Source organism: Notamacropus eugenii, chromosome 5 (assembly GCF_028372415.1).
Source record: "Notamacropus eugenii isolate mMacEug1 chromosome 5, mMacEug1.pri_v2, whole genome shotgun sequence".
Taxonomy (NCBI): domain Eukaryota; kingdom Metazoa; phylum Chordata; class Mammalia; order Diprotodontia; family Macropodidae; genus Notamacropus; species Notamacropus eugenii.
Window position 1 is genome coordinate 177,076,612 of NC_092876.1, and position 16,700 is coordinate 177,093,311.

At 37.4% G+C, this 16,700-nt stretch overlaps 1 protein-coding gene across 1 annotated transcript in view; it reads right to left on the bottom strand.

The window, feature by feature from the left end:
* ETS1 (ETS proto-oncogene 1, transcription factor) overlaps positions 1-15,456 on the bottom strand; it is a 189,897-nt gene extending 174,441 nt beyond the window's left edge. The window contains exon 1 of the mRNA XM_072611552.1: positions 15,365-15,456. The gene's annotated coding sequence lies outside the window, so the exon portion shown is untranslated. The remainder of the gene's footprint in view (positions 1-15,364) is intronic.
* Between the last annotated feature and the right edge of the window lie 1,244 nt (positions 15,457-16,700).

Here is a 16,700-nt window from a genome sequence, read left to right on the forward strand (position 1 = left end):
TTGTAATTATCCTTTCTTTTTCTCCTTCTTCCTCCTCCTTCTGTTGCTCCTCCTCCTCCTCACCCCTTTCCCCTTCTTTCTCCTCTTCTTTCTTTTCTACAAAGTGCCCAATGCCACATAGCTAGTAAGTGACGAGACTGAAATTTGAACTCAGACCTGTTAACTCAGATATCAATGATCAAATTTTCACATCAAATTGATTTTTCCACTTGCCATCTTGAAATAAAATAACAGCAGTAAAAGTTTCCAAATTGTTAAGGAATTTGAAAGAAATGTGCTACATTGATAGAGCTGAGAGGAATACTCAGTTGCTCTATATGACACCTATATTTCATAGTACTGAAGATGTTGGTGTACAAGGTTTGGTAGATTGGAAGAGATCACCTGAGAACTTGAGAACATTTTTTCTTTAATTTATTACTGAATCTCTGATACCAGCTTCATTTTCCTATGATTTCAATTTTTAAAAAAATTTGCTACATGGTAGTAAGTGATTAGAATGATATGCTAAGGAAGATTTTGATAATCTTTTCCTGAATTTTTTGAATAGTCTGAATTTAGTCCTGCTTCATGATGCAGGGAGAGATTTTATGACCTCAAAATACCCCTTCTAGTTAGTATATTCTCTGCTTTCATCATAAAATCAGAGGATTCAGAGCTAGAAGGAAATATACAGACCATCTAATCCAACTATTTCCCTCTCCAAGTGAAGAAATAAGGAAACAAATAGACCTAAGGAAATAACTTGCCTGCAGTCACTTGTCCAAGTTAGTAAATGTATTCAAATCCAGGTCTTCTGACTTTAAATCCAAAATCCTTTCCACTATGCCATAAAAAGTAAGGGAGTCATTATTTGCCCATCATCTTTTTGCCACATCTAAGAATTTGATCTACCTTTGTTTGTTTGGGTCATGGGGAAGGGAAGGAACATTTATATAGCATCTACTTTATGCCAGACACTATGCAAAGCCCTTCCCCCCTCCCAAATATCTTATTTGATCTTTATAATAACCCTGAAAGGTAGGTACTATTATTATCCCCAGTTGAGGAAACTGAGGCAGAGTTAAGTGACTTGTCCAGGTTATAGCTGATAAGTGTCTGAAGCCAGATTTGCCTTCTAGTGTTTTGACCCCAAGCCCAGCGCCCTATCCACTGCACCACCAGCTGCCTCTTGCTATGAAATTAGCAAAATCAGTTATAGCACATGGAGAATAGTGTGATGAACTTTCTAACCCAGTTTGTCCAGATGACAATTGACCACTTTTCCATAAAATAGTTTACACCTTTAGTTATCCAAAGGAGTGATACAAGAAATTATCTTTTAGAGGCTTGAAAACTATGGAGTATTTTTTTTTTCATCCTACATCGTGGAGTTTGCTCAACCCTCCCTATAATGACCTCCAAAGAAAGTACCCATAGACCTCTAAGTCAGCATGGGTTACAGAAGAAGCTACAATCACATGACATGCATCCATCATAATAGTCCAATTTTTCTCAGGCTCCTATCAACAAAAAGTGACCTTTCTCCTCTCCAGTGCTCCTGGAAGAAATGTCTTTACTGGCAGTCATATTCTGATGCCCAATTCATGGCCTCAGGGACCCTTGGTCTGCCTGCCAGACTGCACTCCTCCTCATGGAAATGTACTTAGAAAAATGTTTGGAAGAAATATGTTTTCTTTTTCCAACTGACAGTGTGAGGGAGGAAACCCCAGGCCCAACATATGGTGCATTCCGTGCTGTGCTGGGTTCTTGAAGCTATATTCTATATGAGTGACATATCCCTTGAGGAAAAGCCCTTTGCCCAGGGAGGAAACTCAAAAGAGGGAGTTGCCAGAGCTCTCAAGGGCTCTCATCTCAGGAAATAACTCTGGGACAGAAATGGATTAGTGCTTTATTATTTTTTGAAAAAAAGCACACCCTTTCACCATCTGTAGATTGTGACACAGGCCAGCTGCCACAAGCCATGAATACCCTTGCAGAAGCAGGCAACGGGGCATTCAAAATGTTCTTGACTTGTGAAGAAAAGTGACTCCCACCTGAAAATGATAAGACTATTATCTAAATGCATTTTTCTTAGAGCCATAGAATCACTGAATGTTAGAGCTGGGAGTGACCTCAGAGCTCATCTAATCTGACTCTACAGATGAGAAAACTGAGCCTGAGAGAGGGGAAGTGATTTATTCAACATCACCCAGGCAGGAAGTGGCAGAGATGAGCACAGTTCCTCTGACTTTCCTGGCTCTCTATTCTCATAGCGTTTAAAATCTAGAAATCATGTGTCTATGAAGCTGGATTGGAAGCCCTCAGACCTACTGAGGTATAAAAACAGCATAGATACTTGTTATTGAGATATCAGGAAGGACAAGGATAATATTGCTCAAGTGACAACACATACATGATTCAAGACATGTAGCAATGCTTACATGTTATTACATAATTGAGCATACAATCCTGTAGCACAAATTGAAAGGTCAAACCAAGTGGAAATCCATCAGACTGTTCACACTAGTCAAAGGAGCTGCATGTTTACAGATCTGGATGTAAAACCACTTCAAATAATAGCATCCTATCTCTACTCATTTCTAATATGATTATATTTTAATATTTTTTAACATTATACACTTTTCAAAGTGAATTTATATACGTCATTCAATGCCTAACAGCTCTGTGAGGTAGACAGAGCAAGGTCAATCTGTATCTCCATTTTGTGGGTGAAGAGTCTCACAAAGCTTCATATTTGCTCCAAGTAATCTGAGGCAGAGTCAGACTACCTCTGAGTCTAAATGATCTATGTTCTAGGATTCTTATCATCCAACCACATCTCTCATAGTAATGACATAAAGACCTGTGTAGAGCTTTACAGAGAGTAAGAGATCAAATAATAAAGTCACTATTGCCATAGTGAATATGCAGCCACTGAAGCCCCAAAAGTAGCTCTAGCAAAGTATTTTAGACTCTTCTCTGTGACTCCGTTTTCTCTTCTGTAAAATATTTTGTCACTAGCTTCCCCTGTCCTGTGCTTGACACCCACCTTAGATGAGTGGCTTCAGGCTCAGCCAATTGATTAACCATTCTCTCATTTCTCATCAGAGAATTTATTGTAAGACTGAATGTGTCAAGGATATGGAGGCTAAAGTTGGGGGGGAGGGGTTTAGGTGGATGGGAAAGAGAGGAAGTACTGGTCTTCCTACCCCTAAGAAAGAGCTAAGTTCTTAATAAAAGTTGAGGCCAATTCACATCAGTTCTGAGAGCTCTAGCACCTGTTTGTCGATAATTATTTTCTCCCTAGTTCAGGGATGTCCATTCTGTGATATAAGTTTTTGGAGACCATTTCTGATGCATGTTAGGTATGCTATCAGGTGAAAATACACCATATTTAAAATGCTAATTTATCAGTCACTTTTGCTAACTCACCAATAATGCAAATGTGTCGAGTGTGAGGTCATGAACATAGCAATTGCTCAGTAACTATCTATAGGTTGCTTAATGAATGAACTACTAATACTAACCCTTTGATACTTTAATGTAAAAATATAATATTGAGAAACGGTATATGAAAAACGGAAAAGACTGGTAAAAAGTGCAGATGCATCTTATTCTCTCCTAAAAGCTGCAAAATTCAGATAGGTATACAATTATGTTTCCTCCTAATCTCCCATGATTTGAAATTCCAATGAGCATTTAAGCAAAGATTCAGAGAAAGCCATTTGCTTCAGCCTGGGATATAGAAAGGAAACAACATGGTTCCAAAGACTACCACTTCCCCAAGGAACCTTGTCTAAAATGGAAGTATCTTTGCTATTGCTAAATTTAGCAGAGAAATATCATTCATTCATTTGGAATTAATGCTTTCATTTTACAGATGAGGAAAATGAACTCCAAAAAGTGACATGAGAGGAAGCTTCTTGGAGTGGAATAAGTACTGGACCTGAAATTAGGCGAAATCCAGGTTCAAATCCACTCTGAAGCTTATCTGTTCAATCCTGGGCAATTTATTTAATCTCTGTGAATCTCACCAACCTCACAACATAAAGCTGTTGTTGTTGCTATTGTGTTCATCCTTCATTGCCAAAGAAGACCATGCATGCCATCAGAGAAATAATGACATGACTTGCACTTCACTTTGTTTTGAGTGAGAGAGGGCTGTGCAGGTCACCAGCCTCACTTCTCCTCCAGAGCCATCTGAATCCAGTGACCTGATATTCCTCAGGATGACTGGAGATGGCCCAGGATGCAATGGGAGACCTTGGTTCGCACTGTAACATTAAAGTGTTATATAAAATGCCACTCATTAATATTGTTTCCAGTAACAGAGATGGAATTTCAACCTAGGCTCTTTGGCTCTAGGACCAGTACTCTTTCTATGAATAATAACAGAAATAATAATTTGATGAATAATGACTTAAGCTTTGCAAAGTGTTTTACATTCATTATTTCATTCAATTATGATTGTAACTCTATAGGGAGGGAACTATTATTATCTCATTTTACAAACAAAAGTGAGTATCAGAGAAGTTGTGACTTGTCCAGCTAGTAAGTATTCACTTCTGTTAGCTGTGTAATTAGCTAGGATTGGTCTTTATAGAAAAGTAGTAAAAGGGATATAATTTTATTTCCTTTCATATGCTATTAAGGTTTTTTCTTTTTAAAGTCAGCAAGTAGTTGGCTGGATGAAACTATGTGTGAAAAAGACATTTGAGGCATGAAGAAATAGTAACATATGTAAGTATCCAAGTAAACTTAGAAGGTGAAGCTGTCTCTTGGAAAAAGAGAAGCAGACATATATGGATGAGTGCATGCAACATGTAACTTTGAGGGTAGTTTTATGAAAGCTTACTAAAAACATTGATTGGACTTCATGATGAGTGTTTTAAGTATACCCCTAGTTAATGTTAATTGGTTCTCAAAAAAAAAATGATTTAAAAGTGAACAAGGAACAGTTTGTTCCAATGTTGTGAACATTATAAATGGGCAAACAGCCGAACATTGTTACCATGGGGTTTGGCAACTTGACAGTGGGGTTTGGTTCTACTATATTAACAATGTTATTAAAAAAAAAAAATAAGTCAATCAACTTCATGCAAAGTAACCTCATGTTCTATCAATGCTCCCTTCCTATGACCCCATTGTACCAGAAATTACATTGCACATACCACGTAAATAGCCAAGGAGCCTTTGCTGGGAAATGAAGCTAGGAAATGGATTGAACTAGATACCTCTGACCCTTGATCTCTCCTCACAAGAGGTCATCAAGTGGTAACTTTTCAGTAGGCAGAAGGGAAAGCACATTTTTTTCTTACTGTCATTTGAGAAAGAAATCTATTGGAAGTCTATTTGTGAATGTATCATTAGGCTAATTAATGTCTTAGCTTTACTTTTCCCCACTTTTACTCTTCTTTTCACCACTACCAATCCCTATTTGAACAAATGGCTTTAAAATCATGTAATCCATTTTCCTATTCTCTAAATAACTTCATCCTCTAATTAATGTGATACTTCTAATATCAGACTTGCCATTGTATACATGATGGTGTTGATTTGGTGCCAATTAAATCTTAAGCTCAATTGGTACTTATTCTGATACCACAAGTTTGTCTTGGGGGAGCAGAATGATGTGAGAGTATTGGAATGCTTGAAATTTAGAAGTGAAATTTAATGATCCAGTCCCTTTCACGACATATACTTTTTGAAGCCTCTCCTAATACTATAAAATTTCCTTCAAAAAAAGTATTTGAGGTCTTAGGGAGACAGGTTTTGACTCAATAGAAGAAAGAATTAACTTCTTAATACTTAGAGCCACCTGCAAATGAATAATCTACCTCATGAAGTAATGAATTCTCCATCAGTAAAGGTATACAGATACATCTGGACAATCACTTTTCAAGGATACTGTAGAGATGACATGTATAAAGTAGATAGTTATTACATATTTCTTAAAGACTTCTTATTCTAAGATTTTGTGTTGTTAAGATTTTATATCAGAAGCTTGGAATCTATTGAGATATCTTCTGTTTGTTTTGACTATGATCCCCTAGGAAAAGGCCTCTAAAAATATTCTTCTCTATTTCTTCTTAACTTGTGACTAAAACTACCTCCTTCCCCTTGAATTATTCCAGAATTTGGAAATTGCTTTTAGGAAATCAAAGTATGCATTTTGTGCCAACATCAGTTAAGTACAGAATGGTGGTAACAGATCATATGAGAAAATATCTGCGTTGATCATAAAACCATCAAGGATGTAGGCAAGGATGCCAGTTCTAAGCACCAAAAGCTAACCTGAAATCATCAGCTTATTTCATCTGGCTAATTTAAACTGCTTCCCTTTTTCTTGTCCTCCCTCTGTAATGTACTCCTTTCTTATCTCTTCCTGCTAAATCCTTCCTTCAAGGCTCAGCTGAGGGGTCCTCTCCTCCATGAAATCTTTGCTGATCTCTCCAACTGAAAGATCTTAATTCCTTCGATTTTCTTTAGGCACTCTGTCAGGATTTCCTTTTTGTTTTTCTTTTTTGTCAACATCACACTATATCTTCTAAAAGTCATATTTTCTGGTTAGACTTCCCCTTCCCCAAAAGAATGGAAGCATCTTGAGGACAGGAAATATGTGAGGGTTTTGTTTTGTTTTTTTTTAATTTTTGTATCCATAAGATGGAACACTCTGCCTGATTTATTAAATCTACCAGCCTTAAATTCATAACCACTTCTAAATGGCAACAGTCTAAAAGTGGATTTCTATCAGTTTGAAAAAGTGACTTCACAATCTACTGTTCAAATACAATTCCTAAAGTCTTTCTGGTAACTCTGGGGAAGATTCATACTCGACCTCATCATCACAGCACAAAGCACTATGCTTTGCACATTGTAGAAGCTCAGTATTTTTTTAAAATGGGTGGATGAATGAATTTAGTTTTAAGGGGTGGTTTTAAGAGCTCATTCATCCATTTTTCACAATCATGAATGTTAGCTATAGTGACCCTAGTTTAGCTTCTTGATCAAATCTAAGAAAAAGATAAACTTCGAGATGGAAAATGCCACAGAATTATTTGCAGCCAAAGAAATCCCCAGAGAGCATGAGAATTTAAATAATTGTTATTTTCAGGCTTTTAGTGTGTTTAGGGTGTGGTATTCAATGCCAAATTTAGATATGGCTCCAGCCCTTAAGGAGACTGCAGAGGCAACCAAGAAGCTGTGCATATACTGAGAGACCTTGACAAATCCACTCAAAAAATATGGACAATGTCATTCTAACTGGCCTAAATGAGCATTTTGGAATGAAAAGTCCCTAACTTCCTGGGTCTTCCCCATCTTCTTTTACTCTTATTCTCAGAATAGAGATTCATTCATTTTACTGTCACATATTCACTGATTTAGAGACAGAAAGGCCTTCAGAAGTCATTCCTCCCCTCCTCCCCTGTCTTACAGTGGGAGAAATGGAGCCCCAGAAAAGGCAAGTGACTTCCTTAAGGTTACACAGATACTACACAGCAGGGCTAAGGTTTGAACCTAACCCAGTATCCTTTGTGCTGGCACCATGCTGTTCCAACTCTTGAGTTTTTATGTTAACTATTACAAGTTGAAATTGCCATCCCACCTTGATGAAAAAATGAACACCAGATACAAGCAGCTTAGAGAAATTCATAAATGAAAAGGGACATCAGAGAATCATAGGATTTTAGAGATCTTTTTCATTTTTTTATTGTGATTTTAACAAACATCAACAAACATAATCCTTTCAGCATGCAAAGAAAACAGAGGATTGTATATGAAACTGAATTTTTATTACCTAGGCTATTTTTAAACTATGTTATATGTGTTACAATAGTAGCAACACTGTTCTAAATACTTCATTGTTGTGGTTTTGTTGCCTCACTATCATTCCCACCCTGAACACTTTGGCACACATGAATCCTCCTTTGTAACAAAGGGTAGTCAAACTCAACAAATAGACACAAATTTGCCACTTCTGAAAATATATGTAATAATAATAGCCAGCCCTGAGCCAGTACTTTTAACATTTGCAAAATGTGTAAGAAATATTATCTCACTCTGTCCTCACAACAACCACAGGAAGTGGGTGCTATTATCCCCATTTTACAGATGAGGAAACATGCAGAAAAAGGTTAAGTGACTTGCCCAAGGTCACATAGCTAGTAAGTGTCCGAGGGCAGATATAATAATAATAATAGTTAAGATTTATATAGTACCTACTATGTGCCAAACACAGTACTAAGTGCTTTACAAATATTATCTCACATGATCCTCACAATAGCCCTAGGAGATAAGTACTATTATTAATCCACATTTTACACATAAGGAAACTGAAGCAAACAGAGGTCAAGTGATTTGCCTACAATCACACAGCTGGTAAATGTCTGAAGCCAAATTTGAACTCACATCTTCTTAACTCCAAGTCCAGTGCTCTAGTGGCACCAAGCTGTCTCATTCTTTGATAGCGAGAACTAAAAGGGATTTTGGAGGATCATTTAATCTCATTTTACAAGGAAATTGAGACTCAGAGAGGTTAAATGACTTTCTCAAAGAAAATAGAATAGCCTGGATTAGAATTCAGGGATCTAATCTCCTCAGTATCTTTACACTTTATTTCCTAGAGAAATGGTGCTTAGATGCTCACCAAACCATTTCCTGCCCATACTCTCACTATGCAATTCTCCATCATCCTGGAATACCTAGCCTCACAGTGTAAATTTTACAGAGCAGGTATGATCATTTTTGCAGTGTAGACCTGAGTGTGTGCAGTAAATTCAGATCAGCCATCACCTAACTGGTTAGGAATCAGATTATTATTTAGAAAAATTGCATAACAGAAGTGGGGAAACATTGCAGCCTTCTGTGAAAAGCCAATATCTTGATGACCCTTCTGTAAGCTGATATAAATATAAAGTACTAGTGAATTTCTGAGAAATGATTGGCAGGATGATAACTCTCTTCACTGTAGTTAATATTGACCAGGAATTCTTTAAGTTGTTTGATGGTACAGAGAAAAAAAGAGGATAACTTGACAGAGTTCAACCATGATGATGACTCTTTTTTGAGCCACTGTTCTTATTTTTCAAGAGTGTCTACTCCATGACATCTGTAAACTTTGGGAACAAACTCTTGAACTGGACTTTTTGGTAATAGATATAGAAACTGGGTTGTTTTTTTTTTAAGGGGGAATGGGAACAGGAAGGAAGAGGAATGTTCTGGCTGCCACCTGACACAGAGTCTGTCAGGAGGAAGCAGAGTCTACTGAGGACAAGACCACAAGAGTATGGACTACCATTAGATTGTTTGATCCCAAAGAAAACAGCTGCATCTTATTTTATCATCTTGTTTGCTCAGGACCCAGTGTGGTCCCTTCCACGTGGTCTGAGCCCAATTAATACATTGTATTGAATTGAATAAAAATGAATTGGAATTGAAGCTGAAATCAAGACTGAACAGAATCTTCATTTTTATCTAGTGGAATTTCAATCACTATCATTGCTCTTTGGACTAATAGAAAGATATCATAGCCTCATTGTCTTCATCTGTAAAAATGAATTAGATGTCTTCCAACCCTAAAATCCTTTGGTTTTATGAATAGTAAGGATAATAGTGATACATAACTGAATAAGTTATGGTGGCTTCCTAGATTACCTCTAGGATCTAATATAAAGTCCTTTGTTTGGTATTTTAAGCTCTTCCTTCTTGTCTTTCTAGCCTTTTTACACGTTAAATTCCTCTTTACATCATAGGGTCCAATCATACTGATTTACTTGCTCCTTTTACAAAATAGTTCATTTCTAGCTTCCACACCTTTGCCTTGACTGTTCCCCATGCCTGGAATGCTCTCCCTCCTCACCTCTGCTTCTTAAAATCACTGACTTCCTTCAAGATTCAGAAGAAAAGGCAATTTTGACAGGAGGTCTTTCTCAGACACCTTCCCTCCCCTCCAGCCCCAAGTTAGTGACTTCTCTAAAGTTACTTCATTTATACTTTGTATATGTGCATGTATGTGTGTATCTGTGTGTCGTTTATACATATATGTACAGGTTGTCCCCTCCCCTGCTTTTAGAATGTGAGCTTCTTGGGGGGCAGGGACTGTTTTTTTTTGCTATTTCTTTGTATTTCCAGTGCTTGGCATACTGCCTGGCCCATAGTAGCTGTTTAGTAAGTACTTGTTGATTGATATGACTTCTCTGTGTTTCAAAAGTCATATGCCAGCTGATAGTCAAGCACCTTACCAAATTTTCCCTTCTTCCTGAGGGTTACTAGTTATAGTTCTCTTGGCCTCTACTCTAGACTATCTAGATAACCTTGTCTAGGTTGGTTTAGCCATGTATTCATTCAAGCACTGTTGAAAATGATCAATATTACAGGTTTCACTATTTTAAATAACTTACATGATGGGGTTTTCCATTTTGCCACTTCTCTTGGGAAAACTATATAATAGGTCTTCCTGTTAGAAATATTTTCTTGACATTTGACCTAAAAAACTGACCTCTTTCTGTTTATTCCATTATACTATTATCTGGGTTCTTTACACATTTCTTCTCCCTCTAAATCCTTGGCATATTCCCATTTTTTTTTTGGATGGCTGGCATATTCAATTATATTTCATCTTCTTCCTAAAAAGGAAAACTGACTTTTCTTTTTGCCTGATTCAGAAAAGATTATAGATTCAAAGACCTAGGTTCAAACCCTGTATCTACCTCCTAAGAGCCATGTTACCTTGGGCAGTTCAGTTTACCTCTCTGATCTCATTTTCCTCTACCACAAAATGAGGGTACTAGACTCAGATTATTTCTAAGATCCTTCTCAATTTTCAAATTACTCATTTCAAAGGACTCATTACTGTGGCTCTCATCAAGCTTTCTCTACTCTGAAGAACTTAGTCTATAGGTACATATAGGACATGAATTAGCTCTTAATCATATATTATTTTTATTATTAACTGTTATTGCTTGTGCACGTATCTCTTTCCCCTAACTATATTATAGACTTCTGGCAGGAGGGAATAACTGTCTACTTCTTTTTCTATACCTCAAAGAGCATTTTGCAAAGCACAGGTCACATAGTTGGTGTTTAATAAATATTCATCAACTGATTTTGCTCAGCAAATAATTGTTGGTTGATTAGTAGAATGAATCAGTCTCTCCTCTTTCAGCAAACCAAATCTTTTCAGCAAAATCAATATCTTTCTGACGAAAAGTTAGAGAACTAAATGTATTATCGCAGAATTTTACCAAATTCCTTTTTGGAATGAATGGGGAAGGGAATAAGCATTTATTAAACATATATTTTGTGCCAGATATTGTGCTAAGCACTTTATAAATATTCTCTCATATGATCCTCACAACAACCCTGGAGGCAGTTGCTGTTATAATTCCCATTTTACAGTTGAAGAAACTGAGACAAGCACATGACTAGTAAATATCGGAGGTTAGATTTGAATACAGGTCTTGCTGGAGCCAGGCCTGGTACTCTATCCAGTGTACCACCTAGAACTTAGTTCATAATGGTCCCTAAAATATGTTTACCACTGGAAAAAATAATGGGTAAAATTTTGCAACTCTAAGAACAAAAAAGACCATAATATGAAGTATGTTAGGGGACCAGTCTGCTTTTCAGGGAAAATTGAAAGTTAAAAACTTATATTTAGAAAATATACCTTTTTCTAAAGGTACAACTTTCAAATGGAGTCATGACATTCTTCACCCGGAAATTAAATTCTGATTTCTGGGATATGCTCAGGGTGAGGGATAGCATAGCATAGTATATACCGAGTTGACCTTAGGGCCAGGAAGACCTGAGTTCAAGTCCTGTTTCTGATACAAATTAGCTGCAATTCTGAGGAAATCACCTCACCATCATCCTCTTCATCAGTATGCTAGCATTTATTTGTCATCTGCCATGTGCCAGGCACTGTGCTAAATGCTTTACAAATATCTCATTTGATCCTCAAAAAAAAAAAATCCTTGGAGGTAGACATTATTTAAGTGATTTCCCAAAGGTTACATAGTAAATATATTGGGTTGGGTTTGAGCTCAGTTCTTCCTGTCTCCAAGTCCAGCTCTCTATATATCCACTACACTATTTAGTAGTCTTAAGTACTAATCTCTTTTTCCTCTAGGCAACTTTCTAAAACTATGAATTGAAAAGGGAGGGAGGTCTTATCTAAGTTAGAAAGAATTCTCTCACCTGAGAGCTGCCCAAACCAATGAAATCAAAGATCTGCTCCATATCCCCTTCGAACAGGGTGAGAGGGAGTGGGACATGAATAATGGTGAAAAAAATAGTCAGTTTCATACCTCCCTGTAGGACTTGTCTACCTGTTCCAGCTTATTCATGACTAGAGGAACAGAGAAGATCAATCCATCCTTTCCCCAAATCATTGAGAGCTCAACAAAAGTCTTAAGTGCAATAAAAATGGTACCACATCTGAAATCTGTGGATAAGGGCAACAGCCATGTCATCTTATCCACTTAGTAACTTCAGTAAGATAGAAATAAAAGGGACATTTGGACCCTGAGGAGCACATGTGAGTAGCTGTGGGGGAAAAGATGACCCTACAGCCAAGGAGCTCATAGTAATGACTAGATTACTGAATATTTGCTAATTGCCATCAGAAATTGTTGGTTAAATCAAAAAGAAGTTTGGTTTTGAGATTTAAAAAGAAGAATTGTTGAGAAACGTTAATCTATTTACTAGAAAATAAAGAGATATCTCGCATTAGTATTTTCAGCAAGCCCTGAGATTGACAAAAGAGAGAAATCTGACCTTAAGAGACTCTCCCTGAAGTTCATACTCTCCCATTTCATTCATTCAACAGATATTTGTGGATTCCTACTATATATTAGGCACTGTGCTTGGCACTCTTGAGGGAGAAAAAGATGAATATGAGAGATGCAAGTAGGAACTTACATTCCAATAAAGGTATTTCAGTCATTCACTCAGGTATCATGTATAAGACAAAATATTGGTAATTATAATGCAATTATAATGCCATATAGCAGAGGAGTAAGCAAAGTATTTTCATTGGCTTGGGAGTTCCTGTAACAGTTGAAAATGCATTCTGTCTTCTACACAAAGAGATGGTACTCCAACAACAGGTGCTTCTTTCAGCAGGCTATTGAGAAATAATGGGGACTATATGATCAAGAACTAGTCCAGACAAGGTAAAGAAAAGGGCAAAGAAGCTGATAATGAGAAAGCTCATTTTTCTGCACCTTCAAAATTTTTTTTCTATATAAAAACTGATCACTCCTGCTTCACCAATAGTTATAATATTTAACAATGTCTTGCATATGTACTTTAATTTTTAAAAACATGTTATATCTATTATTTTCTTTATTCTCACAATGTTCTCATGAAGTAGATAAGGACAGAGACTAGACCAATGATTTCACTGGCATAGGGAATTCCTAAGGAAACTCTAATCAATGCAAGTCAACACATTTCTCTGTAATTTCTAATCTCAATTTCTGCCACTTCCTACAGCACTGAAAAGTTAAGTGACTTGCCTAGAGTCACACAGACAAGATGTGTCAAAGGCAGAACTTGAACCCAGGTCTACAAGATTCCAAGACCAGCTCACTGTACTCTATTCTATGATGCTTCTCACCAAGTGAATTTAATGTTCACATTTCAGAGGGAAATCGATTCCCAGAGACATCTGCCTCACAGAAACAGTGAGAAGTCAAAACCAGCTGAAATAAGTCCCAGATTATATTCTTCCTTTTATGAGACCACATAGCAATCATCTTTTAAATAAATTACCTTTTCATTCAGACAATTAGACTTGGCCAATGTTTATTTCCCATTGACTAAGACCACACACTGCCAGAGATCAAACTGCTTTATCCTTATTGACCTTAATCACCCCCCTCCCTCCCTCACATCCAACCAGTAGGACATTTGTGGTGAAGGACCTTGGTACATGGAGACCGTCCTGTTAGGATTATGATTTTGGCCTCGAGGACCCATCAGCTGCAGAACCAGGACGGAAGAGGTTGGGTGGCTGCTACTGCTGTTTGTTTTTTCACCATTGAGTTGGCAAGGATGGGAACTGTTGATTTACAATTAGAAGCAGCATGCCTTCTCCAAATATTAATATTAATAACTTTAATAGTGAGCACATGAAAAGAGCTTTTCATCTTCAAAGAACTTTGCCAACATTAAGTCATTAGTCCTCCCTTCCCTGAAACAACAGGTTAAATCCGAACAAAACCAATAAAGACAGGAACAGGAACAGTTCAACCCTATGACCCCATGGCTAAAGAAGTGAAACCTTTTCTTCCCAGATAAAAAGAGATGAAATCCAGAAGCACATCTGATGAAAGAGTTGAAGTGTCAGGACTTTTCCAAATCAACTAGATCTGTCTAGGTTGTCCTTCTGAGATCTGGATTTCCTGTTGTTTAACAAACATCTCTTTTCCAGTTCACAACAGTGGTATGAAGGAGGAAGAAAATTGGTCTTCAGATCAGAAAAATTTATCCACAGTGCAATAAGGAAAATCTCTGTGAAGAAATTTTTCAGTCCCAGAGCTAGCTTAGTTTATTAAACTCTTTGCTCACAAAAAATGCTGTGGAAAAGGAGACTATGGGGAGAATTTAACAACAGATTACAAGACACATGCAAAAGGTAGAAATGCCTGACAGAAACAGAGAATGGGTTGGAATTACCATTTCATGCCTACACTTTCTTCCAAGCTTGTTCTCTAATGCCAGCGCCATTCTATAGTTCCGGGGTATGCAGGGGTGGGTGGAAAGGAAAAAGAAATCTCTCAATTGAGACTCCTTTTCTCACCTACAATTTTATGGACTGCTCAGTACTTTGGTTGCTGGGAGATTTAACCCAGGAGGGGGAAAAGAAAAAACACAAAAAGCTAAGTTAGGTTTGCAGGATTCAAATAGTTTGCAATTTCCTCTCCATAGAAGCAATTCATTAAGCTGAAGGGAAAAAAATGTAAAATGATAGTCTCAATAGGAGCGAAAGACAAAAAGAAACTTCAATCTTTTAACTGCAGCTTTATTCCTTTGGAAATGCTCCAGTATGCCAAAGAACAGCTTCGTGGTCCTGACAAGGAAATTGAAAACTCTTGGAAACACAGTGGAGTTTGCCTTATAAAAGTCAGACAAGGGTAGAGGCGGGAGAGGGCAGGGGGCCACATAGACATTATTATAAAACAGATACATTTTAAAGTATACAGACAAGAGTAACAACTAATAATGAATATTGGCACTTAGGAAACTAGTTTAGGGAAAACACAAAAGAACCTTAAAAGAGAAAAAGAAATCTCATTGTGTCATGGAAGATCCCCACTTTTTAATTCCCCTAAAAAATAACAGATAGAGTAAGAATGTTTAAACAGAAATTTCATACCTCACTACTTTGCTGATTCAGAGAGAGTGAAGGATGTCTTGAGCTTCCCACACTTGACTGTGGTTTCTTTCCAACTACCTGCGGGAATCCTCTGTTCAGAGGCTAAAGAGGATGCAAGGACCATAATGTTCCTAATAGATCTGCCTCCATAAATTGGGGGGTGTGGTCAAGCCAGGGAAAGAGAGGGGGGAAAAACTGTAATCCTAGGCTAGCCTCTGATACCATCAAAGTAGCAACAGCACAAGTAGTCATCCAGTTTTTTTTCCAGATAGGAATACTTGGTGTTGGCTGGAGCAAGAGGGTCTCAGCTGATTTCCTACTTCCTTCTTCTGTTCCTTCTAACTAATACATTGGAGTTTGAGGAGCAATAACCTTCCTTTGTGGAATATCATGAGTTTTCATTATATGCCTGTGCATTAGGTCTAGTCTCTATGGTGATTTTATATTTGTGAAATGCTCCACGTTGCTTTGACTTCCTTTCAGGTCCAAATCTCAAAAACCTTTCCCGTGCACACAGACGCAGACACAGAAACACACAGATATACATGAGAGTTTAGACATGTGTGCAAAAATAACATACATGTGTAATAGAAACCTTTCCATATAATTCACATGTCTGTTTACAAAGTATTTTCCTTGAAACAACAGTGAGACATAGGAAATGAGAGTATAATCCCCATTTTGATAAAGAAACTCAGGTTCAGAGTGGTTGAATGACAGAAGTAGGACTAAGGATCAACGGGTCACAATTAAGATCTAGAAAGGAACTTAGAGCTAATCTAGTCCTCATCTTCCAGAGGATGAAATTGAGTTTAAGTGATTTGTGTGGAGTCCAGAGGGAGTGCATGCTAAGGGCAGTATTTGAACTCATGTCTTCTTAACTCTAGGTTCAGTGGGGTTTTTTTTCCCCCAATGCCACTGTCAGACTTCAAAGCACCCATAATAACTCTATTTTTACTCAGAGGAGAGAATACTTCTGTAGGCTCAGTTATCAAAGAATCTGTCTTGGATCTTAAAACTATGGATTCCCAGGGATCTAATAAACTTGATCACTTAGGATCAAGTTTATTTATTCCTACTTGTCTGACATTTAATGCTTTAAACAACTTAATGCAAACAGAAGAGAATGTAGCTATATTGAGCAGAGCCAGTCCATTAGAGACCTGGAGATGTCACTGAGAAGCAAAACTGAAATGTCTACGTAGGACAACTTTTCTGAGTTAGGGTAGCTCTATGGGCACTGCTTCATGGGCTGTGAAAGTAATGGAAAAGTCTCTTGTCAGCTCTCAGTTAGCTAAGGTGGCATCTATTTACATAAATGCAGTGGACAGAGGGC